Here is a 14,849-nt window from a genome sequence, read left to right on the forward strand (position 1 = left end):
GGACCCCTCCCCCCCATGTCCCACCCCTTTCTTCCTATAGCACCTTCTGTCAGCTTTCATAATGTCCCCTCTCATGGGTGGCCTCTTAACTCATATTATTGCTTTATTCTCCTTTGTGGGCTTCCTTTCGTCCTTCTTTTCCCCCCGAAATGTTGGTGTCCTGAGACTGTCTTCCCCCTGGAGGGTGATGGCTACGTGTAACTCAGTCTGGGCAGCTCTCTCAAGCAGCAGCCTTGCGTTTTCAGCTGTTTGTTGGAAATCTCAACTTTTCTGCCTCAGAGATAATTCAAACTCTGCTTACCTAGAATTGAATTCATCTTCTTGGTCATTCCTGTCTTTCAGTCTGTAAATTAACTTTCCTGCTGATTAAAATGTCCGATTAGTTCAATTGAGTACCTGATGTGGTCAGCCAGGAGAGACCATCAGCAGTAATTTGGATGTGGACAAAGAGATGGGTCTGTGAAACCCTTCTGCTGCCCTTCTTGTGTCCTGTCTCTTCCATTTATGCCCAGGTCTTCATAACCTTTTAGCCACAGCGTTTCTATAGCTTCCAAGCTAGTCTTGCCTTTGGTCTGTTCCCTTTCCTTCCGTCTCCATGCTACCCAGCACCGTCAAAGGCAGCTTCTAAGATTGGCTCTTGTTCCCATGCTAATAGCAGTACTGTGTTCACATGGACAGCACCTAACAGTTTTTAAAAGATGTATTCGTGTGTGCGATTGATACCAACTATCTGTCAGCTCATACTGTACTGGGCTTCTAAAATGAGTCAACTATCAGACTTGTTTTCAAGAACTCACAGTCTAATGGGATTAAAATAACCAGATGATATGAAGACCCAAGCTTCACTATTTTATCTTTATTATCAACAGGGTAGCCGGGAAGGTACTGTAGCCTCATTTGATAGGGCAACTTAAGGTTCAGAAAGGTTATGCAAATAACAATAACAACAGCAGGTTCCATTTATTTAATACTTATAAAGTCAGGCACTGTTCTAGGCACTCTGTGTATATGAAGGAATCTAGTCTTCTCAACAGTTTTATGACATATAAGTGCTGTTCTTATCTCCATTATAAAGATGGGCAACTGCATCTGAACAGAGTATTTAATATTTAAGTCTCTTGAGGACAGAGAGGTTAAATGATTTGTCCAAGGGCACAGAGTTTAGAATTGGCAGATTTGAAGACAAGCAGCCTGGGTCCAGAGTCCACGTACGTAACCACTGTGTGACATTGCCTTCTTTAATTTACCTTGTCACACAGTGTAGTTTCATGTTGCCTACAGAATAAGATTTAATCTCTGTAGCCAGCCAATGCCTCTTTGATCTTGGCTGTTGTCTAGTTTTTCCAGTATTACTGCACACTCATTCCCTTCGGATATCCTTCACAGTGGTTTATGAATGGGACCCCTGTTTGCATTGCTGGCCAGAAAGCTATGGCAACAGTGTAGCAGGGAAAAAGGGAGTCTGTTTGTTTGTTTGTTTGTTTGTTTGTTTGTTTGTTTAACTTAGAGCTCAGTCAGAGACAGATATTTTTTTTGTCATTTCTCTATGTTGGTCGGCTGGGTTTTTTTCAGTTCTCTTTAGTTCTTAGGAAAAAGGGTCTTAGTTTTATTTCGCCATTCATTGAAGCACCTGTCAGGATGTTAAAATCCATGTCCTAGGTTTATAGTTATTATGGCTGGTTTGTTCTAATCAAGATTCAGACACAAGCCACACATGGCATTTGACTGATACACCTTTTAAATCTTGTTAATCTATATGTTCTCCTACCTCTCTTACTCTGTTTCCTTGAGGTTTATTTGTTGAGGGAATAGGGTCATCTTTCCTATAGTTTCCTACAATTTGGATTGCTTCCCCCTGGTTTTCCTCTGTCCCCAGTGTTTTCAGACAAGTGATAGATATGGAGGCTTGATCAAGTTTAGGGTTTTATTTATTTTTATTTTTTGTTTTGGCTAGAGTACCTCCTAAGGGGTGCTGGGTGCCTCTCTCAGGTTATGGGGTACTTGGTACTGGGTACAGCATCAGGGGGCACATAATTCTTGGTTGTTTCCTGTGTTGTTATGTTTGATCAGTGGGGCTTGGATGTTGCTTTTCTATGCCAACAACTGTTTGCATAATGGCTTATTTTATTTTTAAGGTTTATTTATTTATTTTGAGAGCAAGAGTGAGGGAGAGAGAAATATCCCAGGCAGGCTCCACACTGTCAGTGCAGAACTTGATGCAGGGCTCAAACTCATGAACCATGAGATCATCACCTGAGCCTAAGTCAGACATTTAACTGACTGAGCTACCCAGGTGCCCCAGAATGGCTTATTTTAGTTGGCTAAATTTTAATATTAACAGTCATTCTCATGTATTATGATTTTCATTCTTGAAACACACACGTGCATGTATATATGTATATATATTACAGTGAGTGTGTATCACAGTTATTACAAAAAATAATGGCTATTAAAATCATTTGGATGTTAATGGCTGTAGAGTTTGGAATGGTGAAAAGATTATTGCTGATGGTTGTCCAACATTGTGAATACATGAAATGGCACTGAATTGTACACTTAAAAATGGTTAAAGTGTTAAGTTTTATGTATATTTTACCATGATAAAAACAAATCAGTTATAAATGGATTGTAATACATTGAATTAAAAAAAAACAAAACAAAACCAATACCATCATTCTATGAGTGAATAGTATTCATGCTCCAAAAAGTGAAACTGAGGTAGAGGGTAGGAGGTAAAGTTCTTTTTTAGCGAAGAATTGCCAACCAATAAAGGTAGAAGGCTTGATTGAATTAGAAAAAGGAAAAAAAAATCATTTTGCAACCTGCAGGTAATAATGGATTCGCACAAGGGTCTCCAGTGGATGCCAAAACCATTCAGTGAAAGACAGTTGGAATTCCTATGGTCTCAAAGTATCTCCTTGTAAATTACTTACTAATTACAAAGGAGGAAGAAGGTACCTTTACAATGAAGGACTCTGCCGCAATCTGTGATCCAATTTAACATCATCAGGAAATGGGACAAGCTATCATCACTGATGTGATGTAGTAGGAAGTACCCAGCATATGCATAACTTTTGGAGACTTCTTGCTAACGATGTTGAATCTGAATCTAATCATGGAGAAACAGACAAATTCAGAAAGTAGGACTTTCTGTAAAACCTCTGGTCTGCTTCAAAAATGTCGGTGTTATGAATGAAAAGGCTAGATTAAAGGAGACCTCCAAAGAGATGTGACAGCCAAATGCAGGGCTTGGGCTTGGATCCAAAATAAATAAGCAAAACAGTAAAATAAGTAAATGAAAGAATGCCCAGTTGGCGTAACTCGAATAAGGAGAATATATTAAACGATTCTGTATTAGTTTACTAGGGCTGCCGTAACAATGTACCACAGACAGAGTGGCTTAGACAACAGAAATTTATTTTCTCACAGATTTGGAGGCCAGAAGTCCAAGATCAAGGTGTTGGCAGAGTTGGCAAGGTGAGAGAAGATTTAGAATTAGCTCTTTGGCTCCTAGGTGACCTTTTTGACCCTGTGTCTTCACATGGTCTTCCCATTGTGTCTGTGTCCTAATTTGGTTTCTTGTGAGCGTTCACACACTTATTTTATTGCAGGTTGATGTTGACTCTGAGTTTGCGGATTCCTCTTCTTTCCATTGCCCACCGTCTCTGTTCCAGAGGTAAAAAAAGCTCAACCCCTGGTTCTCTTTTTTGGTGGTTCTTGAAGATTTGTTAGCCCTATTTTGGTGTCCATCAGCAGGTCGAGAAGAGCCTGGTCTTGACCTTTGTCCAGTTTTCTGTTGGACTATTTGTCTTTTCACATTGATTTGTTCTCAGAGCACTTTTAAATTAAGAACCTTGGCCCTTTGTCCTATCTGTTGCACATTTTTTTGTAGTTGTTTGATATTTAACTGGTTCATACTCACTTTTGATTTCTTTTTTATGTTACATATTTATTAATCTTTTTGTTTATGGATTCTGGGCTGTCAGTCATATTTAAATACAGCTTCCCCACTTCATGTAAGAAACCACTTGTGTTTTTCTAGTACTCTTTCTCTCTTTTGGAAGATTATTTACTAATTATCTGCAGTTATTTTGATACAAGATGAAAGGTGGGGAACCAGTTTAATTTTTGTTGTTGTTGTTCAACCCCAGGGGGTCACGAACTTTCACTAGTGCCACATCACCAGCTGCCATGACCTGCTGCCAGCCCAGGCCAGACCTTCTGCTGGCTTAGGTTCTAAAGGGAAAATACCATCAGTTCAGAAAGCCAAGAGAGCCTCCCTTGGGGCTCAGCTGCCTTCCAATGACTCAGTCAGCTCTGCCGCTGGGAACATGGAAACGGTGTCAGTAACTGGGAAGCAAGGCACTGTTAGATTCTCCCCCAGCATCCACCACTTTCATTCAATCCTTCCTTCCCCTGTCTCCTCCACACTCACGGATAACACAGGAAGTCACATTGCTGGTTAGTGATAGGGTGAGAATTTAAATGTCCATTTGCAAAGCCCATAAAATAGGGGCAGATAGCATTCTGTGAGGGAAATCTGGTTGGACAATCTGGAAAATCTTCCCAGAAGAATTGGCATTTGACTTAGGTCTTGAAAGAACTGCAGCATTTTTAAATTTTCCAGAATGTGCAAAAAAAATATAGAAGAATATAATGAACCCCCCATGTTCCTATCTAGTCAGTTTCAGGAATTATCAGCTTATGGCCAATACTGTTGCATTTATATCACTGTCTCTCTTCCATCCATCCCCCTGGTGTTTTCAAAGCAAATCCCCAACATATTGTATATGTAAATATCAGTGTTTATCTCTAAAACATATTTTTTAAATGAACAACCAAAATACTATCATACTTAAAAAAATTCGGTGATTCTTCAATATGATCAAATATCTGTTCTGTACATGTTTTATACACTTCCCCCTTTCTTAATAATTTCTTAAATAGTTTTTTTTATTGTTACCTAAATAAGGCCCAGGCATTGCAATTGGTTGATGTGTCTTAATATTTCTTAATGTCTAGGTTCTCTTGCTCTTTCGATCTTGTCTTGTCTCTTTTTTTCTTCTGAAAGCCAGTATAACATAATGGTTGAAATCCTGGACTCTGTGTTCAAAGTATGACTCTGGGCAAGTTACTCTATTTGTACCTCGTTTTCCTCATTTATGAAAAGGGGCATAGTTGTATTTCTTTACTGGGTCAATGTGCTCATGTTTGTGAAGCTCAGAGCCAGGCCTGGGACATAGTAAGCTTTACAGAAGCGTGAGCTGTGGGTTTGGAATCAGAGAAGTTGCTCAGAGTAACATTGCAAGTCAGCGGACTGTGGGAGAGAGCAGAGGAGGGCTCATGTGAGTGAAATTTTGTGCAGTCTTGAGGATGCGAATCCTGGCTGTGCAGAGGGCTCCTATTTCTTTTTCTTTTGGCTTCCTGCTGGGTTCTTGATATTTCTTCAGTTCTATGATGTTGATGCACAGAGGAATTTTGAACAGGTAAGGTATTATTTAGTGGAAGCAACTTTTCTATTGTCCTTTTGATTTGCTGCTTTCCCTTCCTCTGCATTTATTAAGTTCACTATTCTCTTGCAGAAGCCATTTTAACTTTCTCTGGCATTATCTGGGCTCCAGCAACTTGTGATCTCCTAAGTAGAACCTTTCAGCACTTTATAAATATGTCATATACTTTTTATATTCCTTTGTTCCCCATCAAGAACATACATCCCAGTCTTCAGAACAGCACAATCAGTTTTTATTCATTTAAGGAGCAGTAGTAATTTGACACTTGCTAATATGTAACAAATTATATTGGGAGCTGTAATTACAATTGCAGCTGGTTCCTAATTATACTGTAACCTTGATGCTTTAAAAAAATTAAGACTGAGTTCAACCTGTAATACTGGAGAATAATATTCTACATTAGGCAGGTCTGCCTTCTCCTGAACCATGGGCACTTACGTATCATAATGCCAAATTAAAAATACTTTATTTTGAGAGAGAAGGCACAAGTGAGTGAGGGGCAGGAAGAGAGAGAGAGAGAGACAGAGAGAGAGAAAGAATCCCATGAGGGGCAAAGAGAGGGAGAGGAAAAGAGAGAGAAACAGAACTCATGTTTACCCAAGGCGGAACTTGAACTCATGAACCGTGAGATCATGACCTGAGCCAAAGTCAGATGCTTAACCCACTGAGCCAGCCAGATGCCCCTTAAAAGACTTTAATTTGAATTACTTTCACCTACAGTGTTGTCCAGAAGTACCCTTCATAAGGATAGCTTCAGGTCCCCATCCTGGCTTGCCAAATTCTTGGCACATCCTCCCGGTATTAAAATTAGTGTCAAAACAACCTGGGCTCTTGGGTCATTTTTGACTCTGTGATTTACTACTACTCACTTAAGAGTAAGAGTCTTATATCCTCAATTTCCTTATGTGAAAAATGGTGATGTTAATGACTCTTCACCTTAAATAGTTTTAGTGATGTTTAAATGATGTCAGATGTGAAGCCTTCTAGCATCATGCCTAGCATAGAGTTAAGGACTCAATAACAGCTGATAAATGTTCATTACTATAATCAATAATGAACAATCCAGCTCCAAAGACTTTTTTACCTTTGTAACCCCCAACTCCAGCAGAATGATGATCTTGGTTCTGTCACCACTCTAATTTGTGATAGCACGTATCTCCACCCACATTGTACCAAGCACTCATTGGTAAGCCTGTCATTTCCCTCGTGGGGCAGGGTCTCTGGTTTATTTGGCATTGTCTCCTCAGTGCCTGGCGCTGGGCCTGGTACATGGTATGCTTCCCAGAGGCAATTGCATTGCATGAATGAACAGCACCATCTAAGGCAATGGTCTCAACTCAGGGTGGGGTAGTTTTGCCCCCAGTGCATATTTGTCAAGGTCTGGACACATTTTTGGTTGTCACATCCCTGGTGGCAGGGGGGAGGAGGGGGAGGAGGTTGCTACTGGCATCTAAAGAGTCATGGCAAGGGATGTTGCTAAACATCCTACAGTGCATCTGATAGCCCCCTATAACAAAGAATGATCTGACCCAAACTGTCAATAGGGCCAAGGTTGAGAAACTCTGGTTTAAGGCAACCTGACTGCCTGGGTTGTGGCCCTGTGGAAAAGGCATGGGGCTTAGGGTAGATCAACCTGTTTGACCTGCATTTTTCTCCGCTATAAAAGAAGGAAGAAATTCCCACCTGCTTCAAAGGTTCTTTGAAAAGAAAGGGAGATTATAGAGGTGGGTGCCTAGTGACTCAGCCTACTTAGGCTCATCTTCATTGTCCTGGCCACTCATGATTTTTTTTTTTTTTTTTAAGACTTAGTATTTTTGAATAGTTTTAGGTTCACAGCAAAGTTAAAAGGAAGGTTCAGAGAATTCTTATATACCACCTGTGCCTACACATGCATAGTCTTCCCCATTAGCTTTCTTCAGAGTGGTACGTGCATTACAGTTGATGAACCTGCATTGACACATCATTATCATTAAAGTCCCTGGTTTACATAGGGTTGACTCTTGGCGGTATACGTTCTATGGGTTTGGACAAATTGTGTAATGATACGTATCCATCATAGTAGTATCATACACAGTATTTTCACTGCTCTAAAAATCCTCTGTGCTCTAACTGTTCTTCCCTACTCCCTAACCTCTAGCAACCACTCATCGTGTTACTACTGTCATACTTTTTGCCTTTTTTAGAATATCTTATAGTTGAAGTCGTACAGTATGTAGCCTAATCAGATTGGCTTCTTTCACTCAGTAATATGCATTTAAGTTCCCTTTCGTGTCTTTTCATGGCCTAATAGCTCATTTTTTTTTAGTGCCGAATAATATTCCAATATCTGGATGTGCCACAGTTTATCCATTCATGAAATATACCTTGGTTGCTTTCAGTTTTCAGTAATTAGAAATGGGACTGCTGTAATTATTAAACATTCATGTGTAAGTTTTCGATTCCTGGGTCGTATGGTAAGAATATTTCAATTTTTTAAGAAACTGCCGATCCGTCTTCCAAATGCTGTACCATTTTGCATTCCTGTCTGTAACCGATGAGAGTTCCTTTGGCTGCACATCCTCACCAGCATTTGGTGTTGTCCATGTTCTGCATTTTGTCCATTCTAACATCTTGGTGTTTTAATTTGTATTTCCCTGATGGCAGATAATGTGGAACATCTTTTTATATGTTTACTTGCTATCTGTACATCTTTCTTGATGGTTTTTGTTAAGGTCTTTGGCCTATTTTTTCTTTGGGTTCTTTTTTTTTCTTACTGTTGAATTTTAAGAGTTCTTTGTGTATTTTGGATAGAGGTCCTTAATTGGCTGTTCTATTGCAAATATTTTATCACAGTCTTTTGTTTATCTTCTCAGTTTCTTGACTGTCTTTTGCAGAGCAGACATTTCTATTGTGATGAAGTCCAGCTACTCAATTCTTTCTTTCATGGGCCATGCCTTTGTTGTTGCATCTACAAACACCTGATCGAGCCCAAGGCCATCCAAGTTTGCTCCTGTGTTATCTTCTAGGAGTTTTACATTTAGGTCTGTAATCCATTCTAAGTTAGTTTTTGTGAAAGGTGTAAGGTCTGTATCTAGAGTCTTTTTTTTTTTTTTTGCATGTGGATGTTTAGATGTTCAGCACCATTGAAGAGGCTGTCTTGGCTCTGTTGTCAGATCAGTTGCCTGTGTTTATGTAGATCTATTCCTAGGCTATATATTGTATTCCATTAAAGACTGGTAATAATCTTGTTGGAAAATTGACCCTTTTGTCTTTCTGTAATGTCCCTCTTTATCCCTTATAACTATCTTGCTTCAAAATGGGCTCTGGCAGAAGTTAATATAGTTACTTCTGCTGTCTTTTGATTACTATGTTTGTGGCATATCTTTCTCCATTCATTTACTTTTAATCTGTAAGTTTTTATATTTACAGTGTGTTTTTTGTAGATAGAAAATAATTGGGTCTTATTTTTTGATACATCTTACCAGCTCTGTCTTTTAATTGGTGCTTTTAGACCATTGATGTTTTAAAGTAATTTTGATTATCTTGTTTGGTGTTTTCTGTCTTCATGGTTTGTGGTTTTGTGTCTGACATTGGTTTGGAGGAAGTTCTCAGTCATTATTATTTCAAGTAATTCCTTCTGTTCTTTCTTTCTTCTCCTTCCGGTTTTCCTGTTATATGTATATTATACTTTCTGTAGTTGTTCTGGAGTCCACTCCGTTCCCCCCCCTCCCCCCCAGTTCCTTTTTCTCTTTGCTTTCAGTTTTGGAGATTTCTATTGAGATGTCCTCAAACTCAGAGATTCTCCCTTCAGTCCTGTCCAATCTACTAATAAGTCCATCGAAAGCATTCTTTATTACGCTTACAGTGTTTTTGATCTCTGGCATTTCTTTTGGTTCTTCCTTAGCATTTCCACTTTTCTGCTTACATTGCTGACTTGTCCTTGCATGCTGTTTACTTTATCCATTAGAGCCTTTAGCATATTAATCATAGTTGTTTTATATTCCTATTTTGATAATTTCAACATTCTTGCCATATTTGATGCTGGTTTTGATGCTCTGTTTCCTCAAATTGTTTCCTCAGATTGTTTTGTTTTGTTTTGTTTTGTTTTGTTTTGTTTTGTTTTGTTTTGTTTTGTTTGCCATTTGCTATGCTTGTAACTTTTTCTTGATAGTCAGACGTGATGTACTGGATAAAAGGAAGTGCTGCAAATAGGCCTTTGGTAGTGGCATGGGGGGAAGGGCAGCAGCGGTAAAGGCAGAGGAAGTGTTCTGTAGGCCTGTTATTAGGTCTCTGCCTATTAGAGAGCCTGTGGTTCTGGCTAGTGTACTTCACAAGTGTTTCTCAGTTTTGCTTTTTTTTTTTCTCTCCTCTTAGGTGGGAGAGAATGGCTAGAGGTGCCTGGAATAGGGTATTTACCTTCCCAACGGTAAGCTAGGCTCTGATAATACCCCAGCAGGTTAGGCTCTTAGTAAACAATTTCTCCCGAGTATAGACTTTGTTATAAAGAACAGAATGCTTGGATGCCTTTCAGAATGGTTCCGTTTTCTCTCCTCCTCCTAGAAGTGCAAAATGAGTTTTCTCCTTTATTCACTGTCAGAAACAGGTTGAGTTTCAGGAGGTAAATATGGAGTTTCAGGACACAAATATGGAGAACCCCCTATGGCTGAGTCCCTTTACAGTTTTTAAATCTCTGTCTTGTCCACACTGAGCCTCCAGTGGTTTGTCATTTACAGTGACAGGTTTTTCCTACACTGACACTGGTTCTTGGCTTGGGTTCTAATTGGTCCTTCAGGTAACTTTCTGAAATAGATAAGTAGATTTGTCACTTCACCCATTTTATAGATGAGGAAACTAACTTGGAGACGTTAACTGACTTGTCCAGGGTCACCAGGTTAGCAATATACTGGAACCCAAATCTTTACCCTGAACCTGGTGATGTTTGATTATGTCACAGTGAGCAAACACCTCTGTCTCCAGAAAGAGTTGAAAATATAAACAGAAATAGATCTATTTTAGAAAAGACTCATAGTCAAATTTTTGACTCTTGGGAACATTTACTGGAATGCTAACTTTAGCTGAATAACAATAATAATAAAATCTAAAATTAGTGTGTTGAAAGTAATTTTAGCATAACAGCACACAGCTAAAATACCACCATTCATTTCTTAACAGTTGTACTCTGTTTCTTAATACAGAATTGTAATGATGATGGCTTTATCATTGTTTAATATTTGTCTACAACAGTGCAGAGTTAAATCCAACACACTTCAGAGGCTACTGAATCCTTCTGATAAACATCTCCAGCACCCCTGAAATGACCCGTTTGTGTAATTACCTGGCGGGTTAACATTTGTGGTATCTGCTGCCTTATAAGTCTCCTGTTGAGTGATATGAACTTTTGAGGGTTGATGACACAGAAAGGTTGTGGTTTAAAGCATGCTTAACAAGGCATCTTGCCTGTATACTTGTTTATATTTCAGTAACTTTTTCATAATCACTGCTCTTCCTTTATTAGAACTTAGGGAAACTGTAGGGTGAGGAATGAGGGACTTAGTGAATTCAATGAGAAATTACTTTTCTTACCTTTGATGAGACACCTCATTCTTTCTTCTTTTCAAGTTAATGGTAACTGTGGTTTTGGGGAATTCCAAACTTTCTTTGCAATTACTGATTGTATCAGTCAAGGTTCACTTACAGAGAACAGCAGAATCCACTCTAGCTGGTTTCAGCAGAGGGAGATTTATTACAGGGTATTAAATGGCTTACAGAATTTGTTGGGAAGGTGAAGAAACAGAGTTCAGGTTGAGCTTTCAGGAGTGCCTCCCAGGCACAGCAGAGCAGGCCACCAAGGGAGCAGTCATGAAGTGGCCTGCCAGAAGGGGAGTGTCCAGAAACATCCTGCCACTGACATGGGTAGGAAGGAGGTTGCCACAGGGAAATCAGACACTTGTAGCCATGATGTTGCTGGCAGAAACAGCAGAAGCATGGCCCCCAACTTCCAAATCTTTGCTTTCCAAAATTTTGCTTCCCAATCTCCTCCAGCTTCACCTGATTGACAGCACTTAGGCCACGTAGCTGCAAGGGAGTCTGGGAAATGTAGTTTTCACCTTTCCAGTCTGTACAGTACATGAAGATGTGTGGCGATTCAGTTCAGGAAGATAGAGGGGAAGAAGAGTTGGCCCCAGTTTCTCAATTGTTAGGCTACACCCTAGTATTGCTTTCCCTTGGGATTCAGGTCCACCCATGACGCTTACTTCCTCAGATTCAAAAGACCAGAAAGGAACGTTTCTCCCTCCACCTCCTTTTGCTGCTTGTCACTACATGCACTCCTGTGCTTACACAGGGACTAGCTCACTTTTGATGAGCTGCCTCTTCTGGTTTTTATTTCATATCTAAGGTAAATAATTACTTCATGACAGTAGAATTTTCCGGGTAAACCTGTGCTTGCCTTGGCTTTCAGACCTTTTAGGTTTGGGAGGGCTGACTGAAGGCCTGGTTGTGCAAGATGAAGTTGAGATCTTGGGCCCTAGCTCGGTAGTTCTCAACCGAGCCCCACATTATCATCTCGTGATGGAGCTTTCAAGGTACCCATTTTAGAGATTCTGCTTGGATTAGCCTCTGCAGTCTAATTCGATAGGCCTGGACATTGATAAAACACAGAAGTCCCTCAGGAGACTTGAATGTACAGCTGGGACTGAGAACCGCAGTCCTAACCAAACTGAATTGGACATTAGCTAAAGCTGTGGTTCTTTTTTTTTTAATTTCTTTTTTATTGTTTGTTGATCTTAGAGAGATACACACAGAGTGTGAGCGGGGGATGGGCAGATAGAGGGGGACACAGAATCTGAAGCAGGCTCTAGTCTCTGAGCTGTCAGCACAGAGCCCGACATGGGGTTCAAACTCAGAAACCACGAGATCATGACCAGAGGTGAAGTGGGATGCTTAACCGACTGAGCCACCCAGGCGCCCCTAAAGCTTTAACAGCATCAGCGTCATCATCAGGAGGACTTGTTAAACTGTGAATTGATGGCCCCACCCTTAGAATTTCTGATTTGTAGATCTGGGGTAAGGTGTGATCATTTGCATTTCTAAATGGTCCCACTGGAGGCTGATGGTCCAGTGCCCACACTTTGAGCACCAGCAGCCTAGAGGAAGGTATCTATTTTCATTGACTGGATTTGATTTCTACTTGCCTGGAAGACTTTCTTCCTTAGTCAACATTTTTGGAGCATCTGCTTAGTTTCTGTTCTTTGCTGGAGTTGGGGATGTGGACATTTGAGGAGGTCACGATCTTACATCTCTAGAGCTTTTCACTGGAAGAGGAAAGCTTTTCTTTTCTTTACATTTCCTTCTTCAAGTTAGTATCCCTTATTCTGTGTAGGTTTTCTTATGTTCTTCCCTGCTGCCCTCAGACCTTGCAAACTGTTCGGGGCACACAATTCTGTACCACTGCGATTTGTTAATGAGCCTACAACTGTGGCTTGATTTCAGTATTAGAAAGCCACTTAAAAAAAAACATTCTTACGTGTAGGAAAATCTTGCCTGGTGTTTTCCTTTTTTTGGCTGCTTGGACTCATATTAAAATGAGAGTGAATTTATTTGTCCTATAAGGTATCTTTCTGGTCCTCCTTGCCATGTTTCCTGTCCCCGCCTTTTCAAAACCAGTCATTTGAAGTTATGTTATTGTTATTTTTTTTTTTTTATATCTAGGATGCACCTAATTCATGTATCTGTTTTGCAAGTGTTATTGACAGCCTGTGTAAGCTATTATATCTAATATGTGTCCTGTCAAAAATTTTACATATTCAGTGGTCCTCAAACTTTGCCCCATGGAATGTTGATTCATAGAATTGATCTGAAATTTCCATACTAAAGTTCAATAAAGGTAAACCTTTCCCATTTTGTGGAAAAAATATACAATGCATAGTTTTTTTCAGTTTTAACCCCCTCCTTTTTCCCGCCCCCCCCCCCAAGGCTTGGCTATTTATGAAAGTTAGCTGCTACAATATAAAATTCTCTATTGTATTGATTTAAGTAGCAAATGGTGATATTTCATAGTTTCTGCTAAGAACCCTTTACCTCCTTGGTTATTTTCCTAACTGTGTTTGCAAACTAGTTCCTTTATTTAAAATACTTGCTACAAAATTTTTGTTTAATGGTGAAATCTGTTCTTATAAATGCAAATTCAGAAGAATGATGATAAAATCAGGTAATTAGATTATAAGAACAGTAGCTGTAAATATTTACATGCTGTTAGTATAAGAAAAAAAAAATACCTAACAATGAAATTCAGCCTTCTGGAAACAATCTCAAGTTTGATGAATCTTCAACAGGCTTGTTAAAGTGATGCAGAGTGTGCATGCTGGGCAGCTGTTTGAGTTGGCTTAAAAAGGGAGACTACATTTCTAGAGTTCCCCTTTTCCAGCTCCTAGAACTTTCTGGGTATTGATTTTGCCACCAGGTAGGCTCCATCTCAGTACACCTTCAGCACACTGGTACTTCTAGCTCTAACTTTCTGTGGTCTTGAATAAAGCTGTGTAAGTTCTTCCTTGACTGCCCATGATACCAAAACAAGAAGATAAGATGGGAGGTAGAAGTAGAACTGGGAATTCTGAATAGCCCCACAACACTGGGGAAATAGATGGGATTTGTGCAGAGGTGAAGAGACCCAGGAAGCTGGTAAAATTTTTTTCGGAATCCATCACCTGTTGAGCCATAGTTACTTTGTGCTTCAGTACAGTGTATGCAGGACCTAATACATATTTCAGTGGGCCTCTGGGAAATTCCATGGTGTATCTAACTTTGAATCTAGTCTCAAGAAGTAGCATTGGTTGGGGCTAAGCTAGTAGAGGAGGTGAGTTAGGAAAACCTCTATGTTTAGTGGTTTGGTGAGTGTTCTTGAAGATCCATGAGTTCTTTTCCCCTCCTTCCTTAATTTTTTCCTTCTCAAGTTATGAGCCATCACTTAAAGAGTAAGCATGGTTGAATATAAACACCTTTCCATAAGAATATGAATAATAGATTCCACACGTTTAGTGCTTTAACTCTGTGTCCTTTTTGGTACTAAGCACTTTATGTAATTTTCTCTTATCACTCTTTCAACCATCCAGGACTTCCATTTTGCAGATGAAGAAAGTGAGGCTAAGAGATCAGGGATGTAGCTCAAGGTCACACAGTTAGTGACTTTAGAGGTCACACTTGATCCCCAATCATAGGTGGCCTGACACTAAAGCCATATTCTTAATCACTGGATGGACACTATAAATTGGTGGTATTAGGAGAAACTGGGAGATTCTTGATTTCTAGGCATGTATTTTGCTAATGGTCAACATAAGTTATGGTCTGTTTGAAGCTTCCTGC

General features: G+C 39.7%; 1 protein-coding gene across 3 annotated transcripts in view; it reads left to right on the forward strand.

Annotated features, from left to right (window-relative positions):
• SLC25A13 (solute carrier family 25 member 13) overlaps window positions 1–14,849 on the forward strand; it is a 186,707-nt gene that overhangs the window by 10,678 nt on the left and 161,180 nt on the right. For 2 of the 3 annotated variants that reach the window (XM_040472602.1, XM_040472604.1), the window contains exon 2: window positions 3,612–3,676. The exons of the other annotated variant lie outside the window; for it this stretch is intronic. The gene's annotated coding sequence lies outside the window, so the exon portion shown is untranslated. The remainder of the gene's footprint in view (window positions 1–3,611; window positions 3,677–14,849) is intronic. 3 annotated transcript variants of the gene reach the window in all.

Source organism: Herpailurus yagouaroundi, unplaced genomic scaffold, assembly GCF_014898765.1.
Source record: "Herpailurus yagouaroundi ecotype Mexico unplaced genomic scaffold, PumYag 100, whole genome shotgun sequence".
In the NCBI taxonomy this organism is placed as follows: Eukaryota; Metazoa; Chordata; class Mammalia; order Carnivora; family Felidae; genus Herpailurus; species Herpailurus yagouaroundi.